The sequence below is a fragment of the Acanthisitta chloris genome, unplaced genomic scaffold, assembly GCF_000695815.1.
Source record: "Acanthisitta chloris isolate BGI_N310 unplaced genomic scaffold, ASM69581v1 scaffold20868, whole genome shotgun sequence".
NCBI lineage: Eukaryota > Metazoa > Chordata > Aves > Passeriformes > Acanthisittidae > Acanthisitta > Acanthisitta chloris.
The window spans coordinates 11,516-21,336 of record NW_008686728.1 but is presented as its reverse complement, the minus strand read 5'-3'; positions in this window follow the sequence as shown (position 1 = coordinate 21,336).

Sequence of the window (9,821 nt, the reverse complement as noted above, 5' to 3'; positions counted from 1 at the left end):
TTGGAACAGGACTGTTAACAGATGCTGCACTTGCTAAAGAAACCAGACTGTCTTGTAATACATCCAGAATGTGTTTTGTTTGCACATAGATGACACTTTTATTTGCCTTTACCTTTAGTAAAACCACACTGCTGATCAGACAGGTGAATCATTAGAGGCTGGATTTAGTTCTTATTTGGGCTGTCAAGTAAGAACTGAAGTTGGTTTGATTCAGTTCTGGTTCAACACAGCTTCAGATCTACTGTGTGTATTCAGTTCTGGATGAGAAAAAGCTAACCCCATGTACTGTAAGAGCTCATGGTAACTGGACTCCTATGTACATCACAACCCTGTAATTTGATAAAGCCCTCGGAGTCAGCAATAATATTGCTTGAATCCCCATCATATGTGGGATCCCTTCATTCACATACAGCACAGATTTTTGGTTTTTTTCCAAGAATGTACCTTAGTTTATCCCACATAGTGGGATGTGTTGCGTGCCACGCAGAAGGGCAGAGTTAAAATTTGTAGTGATTCTTTTTGCCTTTTAAAATGTAATCACAAAGGCAATTAATTTTCTGTGGGATTAAATGAATCTTCCCACCAGTCCCCGGGATGGAATATTGCATGCTTGCTGAAATGTAGGAGCACTGTCTGGTGTCCAAATGCTCCTAGGTCTTACCCTGAGTGAAGTCCTGTCTGTAGCCAGGGATTCCTGGAAAAAGCACTATACCGTCTTTTAAGGAGAGCTGCTTGTGTGCAGGTGGTGTTTATTTACTGCAAACTAGCATCTGTTATAGCAGTTTGTTCATAATGAACAAGGAAAGGATTATCGGGCAATGCGACAATCCTGGAAGAGGAGAAGCACCTGCTGCAGAGAGGCTGAAACTTCTCTTTGCTATATCATGCACACACCAACAAGCATCCCTCATCTCTGATGCTTTCCTAGATGCTCATACTGAGCTGAAGCTGTATTTGCATTTCTGAAGAGGTTCATTGGCAATTAAACTTCCATTAAACCCATCCCTGGGGTATGGCTGTCATGGAGCGTCACTTTTGTTTACCAAAAAAACAGCCAGGGCTGCTAGGTCCAGAGGGCAACAAGGAGTCCAGGGACTTTCATGGAAGGCTTGTCCAAGCCACCCAGCAGCCAGCTAAGAAGCACAGCAAGGCCAGAAAGGGACTCCTTAAGTTGAGGTTACTGGTCCAAATGGATGCACACACTCTCTTTTTCTCCATACTGCAAGCTAGAAGCTTTGTAAACCTCCTCCCTTCAGCCAAGTCCTCTCCACTTGGCAACTAATGACTGCACACTGATGTTCTTCCCCCTAGCTGAGGGAATCTCCTGGGTTGTCAAGAAGCTTGGAAGAAAAATAATTGAGGCAATTTGCTATATTATCTGTCCAGTTCAGACATCACTTCCTCTTAACCCTGGCTACAACATCCAGGCTGGAAGTTCCTAGAGTACAGAAGTTTCCACTTCAAATTTAACAGCTAATGCTCTTTTCTAATCCAGCATTGCTACTTGTTTAGATCCATGCAAACATGGCTAGTTCACAATATCTTTAGTGACCATCAAGTGAGGTGGTAAAAGTTCCCACAGGCTTATCTGCAATCAGGAGAGGAGTTAAATGAATGCGTGGGGTGAGACAGAGAAACTATCCCAGCAGCAGACCAAGAGATAATTTTGACTCCTGACAGCTGGTCTGAATCATCAGTGGAAATTTCCATCTGAACTTTCAATGGAAGAATGGACTTTTGGTTAAATGAGTAAGGAAGAGTGTGTGTGTCTATGTGTGACTGTGTGTTTATATATTTGAGTAATGTTTTTTTCTTTGCATGTATCAGAAGACTTAAAACAGTAAGAGTAGGAATTTTATGCACAGACTGCATTTTCCAGTCAACCATTCCTTTGAGATTTCCACTCTTTATGGTGATAGAATTAAAGGGAAGATAATTAAATGGATTACATTAGGGCCTCAGCTTCAGTTCTCGAGTACTTAATCTCTCTGGCTAGGATTCAAATCTATGGCCTCAAGTGCTCCATATTTAAAAAGTGGAGCCACTGAACTAGACAGCATTTAGAGAGTTCAAATCTTTCAAATCTGGCTTCACAAAGCAAGCAGAGGTGCCTGTTGCAGAGTAGCATGTGCTGAACATCCTGCAGTGAATTTTCTATGGAAAACCATTTTCAGTGATGCTCCTGGCTTGCAATTGCCCTCTCTTTTTCTCAACCTGCTTTGCTACCATGTCTGCTCCTGACTTGCCATTGCACTCTCTCTCCTCCTCTGCCTGGCTACCACTTCCACCACCACCAGCCTCACACCTTACAAGTCCTGCACTTTTATCTATTTTTATTAGATATTGCAATCACTGAGGCAAAAGCACAGCAGGCAATGCAAGACTGGGTGCAGCTGACTGCTAGGTGTGCATGCCTGCATGTAAGTATACATGTGTATGTGTGGTTATGTGCCAGCTGAGGTTAGGTAGAAACTGCAAAGAGGCATCATTTTAGAGAAGCAGGCAGCTGGAGCAGAAGTGCTATCAGGCCTCTGAAACATACCCATTTAGTTGGTATGTCCCTATAGCTTATTGTCTCTGGTGATACTGAGAAGTTGGAGATCTCATAAAGCAGGAGTTGTGCTTAGCAGGTAGGACAGGAGAAAACTTGAAAGACCTTAATATTGTTGCAACAACTGGTTGCTTCTGGCAAATATTGCACCAGGAGAATCATTCAAGAAAGGATTTTGATGGGAGGAGTGAAGAACTGAACTGCAGTCTTGAGCCTCTAGTAAGGCAGTATCCAGGGGTGCTTATGTGCCTATGTTGTCCTCACAGTTAGAAGAGCAACCCACTCACCTTAATGTCCAACATGATGGAAGAAGCAGTGGAAGGAAGTCTGCATCCACCATTTTGTGCCACGTGAAAGAATGGTGCCCAGCAATGTGCTGGACTTTTAAATGGAGGATACCAAGCTCTGTTGCTCAGCTATGTCCATCCCTCACCCAGCATGAGGGTCCTAGGCTATCACTTCCACTTCCCCTGCAGTGGTGGGATCTGCTGCCATCTGTGCATGCTCAAGCAGTGCAAGACCTCCAGGATTTGAGTGAAAAGGCATTTTGTGCATGCTGAAAGCATGGCCCTAGCCCTACACTCATGATGCACACATTCTGGTTTTCTCCTATCTCATCTCTCTGAGTGAGCAAGGCTGTATCAGTTGTTTTGGCACATGCACACTGAGCTGGGGAAGGACTGCAGCACGAACCCTGATGGATGCTGACATATGAGTGTTTGAGCTGCCCTGAAAGGCATCTGAGGAGTTTTATGGTCATTTATAATCATGGTAAAGCAACTATCTAGAGTTAGCTGTCAAGCAGAACTGAGGCGTTGGCTTTATAAATAATTTATAAGTATGATCTGACAACTATTACTCACTGGCATTTCTGCCAGGTAAGCACCACTTCTAACAGCCTCCAGCTCAACCCCAGAGGATCACAGACTGTCTCTCCTCAGATCATGGGGACCCACAGACTGTAATCCCATGGCTGCTGGGAAATGGCCATGTCTGTGGAAGAGAGCAGAGCTAGAAGCTTCCATCTTCACCTCCCTAAGCTTTGCTACCAAGCACCTAGCACCACAGATGAAATTGCACAAAAGAGAAGCTCCTTCTCCCAGAGCTGCAGTAAGACATTCTTCATCAGGGGTAGCACCAAAACCTGGTGTGTTATCATGTTACTTGGTTACATTTCCCCAAAGCCTGACTGTGATTCCCATGCACCTACATGACTTTCCAGCAGCTCCCCAGCTCCAAGAGGTGATTTGTGATTTGTGGCACCCAGAGATCAAGAACTGCCTGCTCTGGGGACCTGCTTTAAACTGCAAGAAAATATTTGAGAGCAGTAGGCTGTAAATTCAATTACTTGACCTTACCTTATATTGTTCCTTCTATTTTTTCTCCCCTGCTTCTCATTTCCTTCAAGAAAAATCAAAGCATTGATTACTGATTAGTATAAATAATCATATAGTCTAACACACACCAACCAAAACTGCTGGACTCTTCCCAGACCATGGTTCTGCAGTCAATAGCAGATTTGTGCATAGCCATTTCATAGAACTGTTAAGTTTGGAAAAAGGTGGACCATTAAGTCCAACCAGATGTGTCTGATTAAGATTAAACATGTAAATACAATTGTATTTTTTATAATTTAGCCAGGACAGACAATATTGAGTTTATGCCAGTTTTTATGCTGGCTGTGTGTGGACAAAGATCTGTATTAGCATGAAGCTTGTTGATAAAAAATAATTCAAAATATATCAACTTCAGGGTTTTTTCTGATGAAGTCTAAAAGGGAGGAGTGATGTATGTTTAATGTCAGCTTTGCTTTGTGTTATTGTGGTGGTGTTTGATCGAGAAGCAGTAAAGAAGAATTTTCTGTATCATTGAGGAGGGAGGTTTTGTGTGGAACCTGATATCCAACAATGCTTCTTACATGGAAGCAGTTGTCTGCAGAACCTCTTACCCAAGGCACTGCTGGCAGGAGAAATCAGACTCCAGGGCAGGACAGCTATTTCAGAACATCTATTGCCAACAGCGACCCGCAAAACAGAGAGCCTAGTCCTCTCTCAGCAAGAATCTTAGCCAACCTTCTCAACCCCACAGTGTGGAGTGAAAAAGGAGGGAAAAGGAGAAACTATTCCAGGCACAGTGGACAAGGAATGCTGAAGGAAACACCATGAGGGTGCAGACAATGGTACCAAAACCAGGACTTGCAAACAAGGAAACCAGAGGCTGACTGCTCCTGGAGTACTTTGCTGACAGTCTCTCTGTAATGCTTCACTAGCTAAAGATGTGTCCAGACATCCACTCTCTCCTAAATCATTCCCCCAGCCTTTCTGGAAGAGAGAAAATGCAAGTTCTTCTGGATCTTCCTCGGTATGTCTTCCTTTCTGGGGGTATGTTTTCAGATTCCTTGTTTACTGATAGTTACGTACTTCTCCCAAAGTATCTCTCTACATATAATACCCAGTCGTCCGTATTGGGGCAACTTGCTGTTTTGGGAACACATCAGCACAAAAGCAGATGAGGTTAGTGTCATCAAGGAGGACTGAAGCATTCTTTGCTACTCTAGTAAGTAGATGGGCACAGGATACCTCCAGGTTTGCATACAGAAGTGATCGTGTTTACAGTATTGCAGAACATTTTGTTTCTAGTGGAGGACCACACGGTCCATTTCCATTACATTTCCAGCAGCAAGGTCTTCTCACCAATTAGGGATGCTCTGTCAGATAATTCACAGGTTTGAAAGTTTGTTTCTAGGATATAGTCAGTAACAGATTTCAATATCATAATGAGTATCTTTGCCCTTTCCTTGCCCAATCTCTCCCCTTCCCAGTAAATGAAAGTCCTTGTACCAGGAATCTGGGCATTTAGGAGCCAGGAAGAGAAAGGGGTTGGCCAAACCCTGCTTATTTAAAGAATGGAGCTTCTTTGAGAGGAGGCAGCAATCCACTCATAAAGCAGAGCACATCACTGTTATATAACAGAGTTGTTTATTTTGTTCCTGAGACTGAAAATGGCAGGGAGCATAGCGTGCAGTTTGGAAGAGCTGATGGCTGTGGAGACAACAGCTCTGAAGGACACCAGAATGAGTTTCTTTTGCAATTATTTTAGATAATATTTACTTTTTGCTGCAACACTTTTTATTTCCAAAGGAAAACTACTTACCTCTTAGAGTTTTTGCACTCGTTGGATACATGCTTTCAGAGCCAGAGCATGAGGGATTCAGGGACAGAACCCCCAGGAGAAAACTCAGTGTTACGTGAAGATTCCCCATGTCCCTTTCCAGAAATGACACCATCTCCCTTGTCTTCTCTCCTGTCTAAGGCAGAGGTGCTCCGAACTCCAGGGTTGCATGAAGAACTGTCATCTCTGTGCCAGGCTGTTTCCAAGGGTGTCTTAATGTTTTTACCTGAACTGATTTAAAGATGAAGGAAATGGATGGGGCAGGACAGGGTGGAGGCTGCTGTAACGTTAGTTCAGTGTGACTGTGATAAATACTGGCAGGGGGGATTTTTTCAGGGAGCAAAGCTATTCTTATGTTGTCAAGCTACCTGTTGTGCACAGGTAGCTAAGCAGAAGGAATGACATGAGCATATTCACAGTGCAGTCAATAACACTGATCAAAAAATAAACATGCTATTTAGAAACATTCCAGAGCACCATGCTCCGTCTCTCCCCAATACTTGCTTTATTACCTGTCTTAATAAAAGATTCTAGCTCAGCCCCTGAAACTCCAGGACATGCTTTCTCCCCTACACCTGGCTGAGCAGAGAGGGATGCAGCACTCTGCCCTTTGCTGGCAGCTCAGTCCTGTGACACCAAAGCCAGTGGAGAAGGGCTGGCCCAAGGCACTGTGGGCAGCACCGGCACCCCATGGAAGGGGGTGCCAGCAGCAATGCCAGCATCAAGAAGGGGGAAGGAGCAGAGACAACACAGAAGGAGAGCTCAGACCTTATCCTCTGCCTTGTTCTCCTGCCCAGGAACTGGGAGTTGTGGGTGCCTGCTGCCCAAAGGGGGTCAGACCCTACTGCTGTCCCTGCCTCTCCTTGTCAACCATAGTCACTGCTCCTTCCCACTCACCAGCAGCCAACTTGCTTGTCCAGGGCTGCGATATGGCCAAAGCAAGCTGTTTTGCTACCAACAGCCTCCCACACAAAGGAACTTCCAACATTACCAGCATTTTGCTACTGGATTGTGCTTAAATTATTTTGGAGACTTGCTATGAAATTCAGCTGTCAAGTGTAAAGATCTGTATCTAAATTCATTATCTTGCCTCCCTTCATCTCTGTTGGAAAGAAACAGGTACTTTTCAGGTGTGATTTGGTTTGTCATGAAGCAGACCTACTGCAACTCCCCTGGAAGTGCCTCTTTCTCTCCACCAATTACAGTGGGAATCTGCATGACTGCCTCCAATTAAGAAGTCTGCTCTGTAGAAACCTTGGAGTCAATTCAATTGCCCACACACTGGTGCCTAGGATCATTTGAGATTCCCTGGGTTATTCAGAGTGAGCTGATGCTCCAGAAGGGTTGTTTCCCACACCTCTTGTGTCCTGTATGCCACCCCTGTGCTGTTGACTGAGTTACAGTAGCAGAGCTACAGTACTTTCAATGAAATATTTATTTATGCTGGTAAACCAGAATTAAGTCCATATGGTGGATATCTACATCTAGATACTTAGATATAAGCTGGGCATCTCCACTCTGAAATAGCCAGTGGAGACTGAGCATTCAAGCCATTTGTTCTTACAATGGTGATTTGAGATGCCTAAGGGTATCCAAGCCAACTGCACCAGAGTGCCAGATCTGATACAGAAGGTTTGGGAGATTCATGTGCTCCTGGAATGGTCCCTGAAAGCTGCATGGGAAGCACTGCAGCATTTCAAATGACACTACATTGATGTGGAAGGAGTAAGGTGAGGCCCCAGGCAATCCAGGCAACCACACCTGGGAACATTTCAGTGTACACAGAAATAGGCACCAGCATCCAGTCAGCTGGAACAGACCTTCTGACCTTTTGGCTGTTTGGGAGCTGAGACACTCAGTTCACATTTAGGTAATAACCATCAGACATCTAAATTTAGGTGCTTCTATCTGCAAGTTACATCCCTTCACAAAAGCGAGGTGACAGTCATCTTGCCTTTCTGGTGTGATCACTGTGCCATTTGTACTCACCCATCTAGATCACTGATGCTTCTCCACCCTCCTTGGCACAGCATGAAAGCCATGGAGACCATTTCTCAAGCTCTCTATCATGAGTCAGCAGCCCTCGGGCTTCTAAGTCACTTGGGATTTCTTGTAAATGTAGCCCCATTTATTAGCCTTCAAAAGTATAGGGTATGTTTGATGACTGACTCAAGGATTTCTCAGGCATTCTGGAAAACGTCAGTGTTGCTTTTATCTTTTCTTCCCCCCTCCCACCCCCTCATATAATTTGACACTATGGGTTTTTGTGTGTCTGTGTAAATGTATGGAAGTAGCTAGCAATCCATAATGTGCTCTGACAAGATGCAAATAGGCTGTCACTGACCTTAGCAAGCTTCCTGGGATATCTTCCTAGGCAGGTCAGGTCCCACTGAGATGGTGCTAAATTCCTCTCCATCACTCCTTTTTTTCTCCTCTCATTTTTTCATAACTGCTCCTTCTTGGCTGGCTCACTAAACCTAGGACTTGCTTTAAAGTTTAGATTAGTTTCATGTAAAGAAAGCTTCCATGTCATTTCCTAAGAAACCTTGAAACTTTAGACTGAAATAAAAGCAGGAAGGACATGAGGAACTGTTAGAGCTCAGCATGGCCACCCCACAGTGACTACACTGAGTGTTGCCTTTCACTGGATGAGCCACTCATCCCTGCAGGCCCACATGTATTTCTACTGAGTGTGGAATAGAGGACTCTCTTGTATGCATTTTGTGGCAAACTCCACATGCAACATTCAAAAAGGATCAGCCTCCAGAAATAACCCAGAAGCCCTAAAACAAGCAAGCAAGCAAACAAACAAACAAAATTAACATGCAGATGAGACACCCGTGGGCAGTCAGAATTCAGCACAGGCATGTACAGCTGCTCCCCCTCTTCTGGGAAGCAGCACAAACTTCATGAGGTGGGAGGGATTTCCAGGTTTAGGGGCTCAGTGTGGATAGGCCCTGATGTCAATGCCTTAATCAGAATAATAAAATACTCCCAGTGAGTAATATCTAAAATAACAAATGAAGTCATGAACACATTGGAGGTACCCGAGGATTTGGACGGGATTGTGCTTATTAGGTGTGTCTGGCCACAGGCATAAAATGTAGAGCAAGGGGGAATTTGTCATTGCTTTTGTTCATTAACCCTTTGGGCCAGCAATTTGGACAAAGTGACTCAGTGATCACAAGCAGACAGAACTGAGGCTCTGGGGACCAACGCTCGGGTGAGCAAGACACAATGAACTGCAAGCTGCCCTTTCCAGGAAAGCAGCCGGTGTCTCTCCCTGGGCCAGGTGGAAGGGCCAAGCAGAGCTGACATGTTCCCACAAGCAGCGCCAGCACTCAGCAAGAGCCTCGAGGAAACCATCTCTGGAGCCAGGCTGGCAGCCACTGCCTCTGGGCACTGTGTGCCCATTCACACCCCGCAACCTCCTCTTCTCCCACTTTGCAAGCAGTTGCCTGGTGAGAAAGCATGCAACGAGACAAAAGGCTTGAAGCAGGGAGGGGATGCACTGCTATTCATAGCCCCGGTCCCCACCCACGAGTGCCAGGAGTCAGACAGGGGAGCACCTTATCAGGTGCTTGACTGAGCAGCATTCAGTCCCGTCCCAGGGCTGGGACAGGCAGCGGCTCCATCTCCACCCCGACACAGGGGTGAGTGCCCCACTGACGTCAGGGAGCCTTACTTCATTTCCTGGCACAGGGACCGAATTTTCATAGCCGTGTCCTGTGGGAGACGAGAGGCGGTGGAACTGGACTAGGCGTGCTCAGCCCCACCTACTCAGCCCTCCAGCTGTTAAAGCTCCCAGGAAGGGCGAGCGCGAAGCTGCTGCTCTGCTGGGGTTACAGGAGCGGAGGTGTCTGTGTCACTGGTGTGCTGGAAACTTGCCTCTTCTAGACAGAGCCTCTCTGTTGCCTTCACCAGGCAGGACCCAGAAAGGTAATTCAAGGCAATGTTTTACAGGATCCAGGGCATGCCTGCCTTCTGTGTCTGGCGTGGGATGGCGTGCAGGACCATGGCTCTGGGGATTGGGAGAGCAGGGGCATGGGGTGATCTGAGAGTGTCTTCCACTCTTAACTCTCACATGGGATTGCCAGCT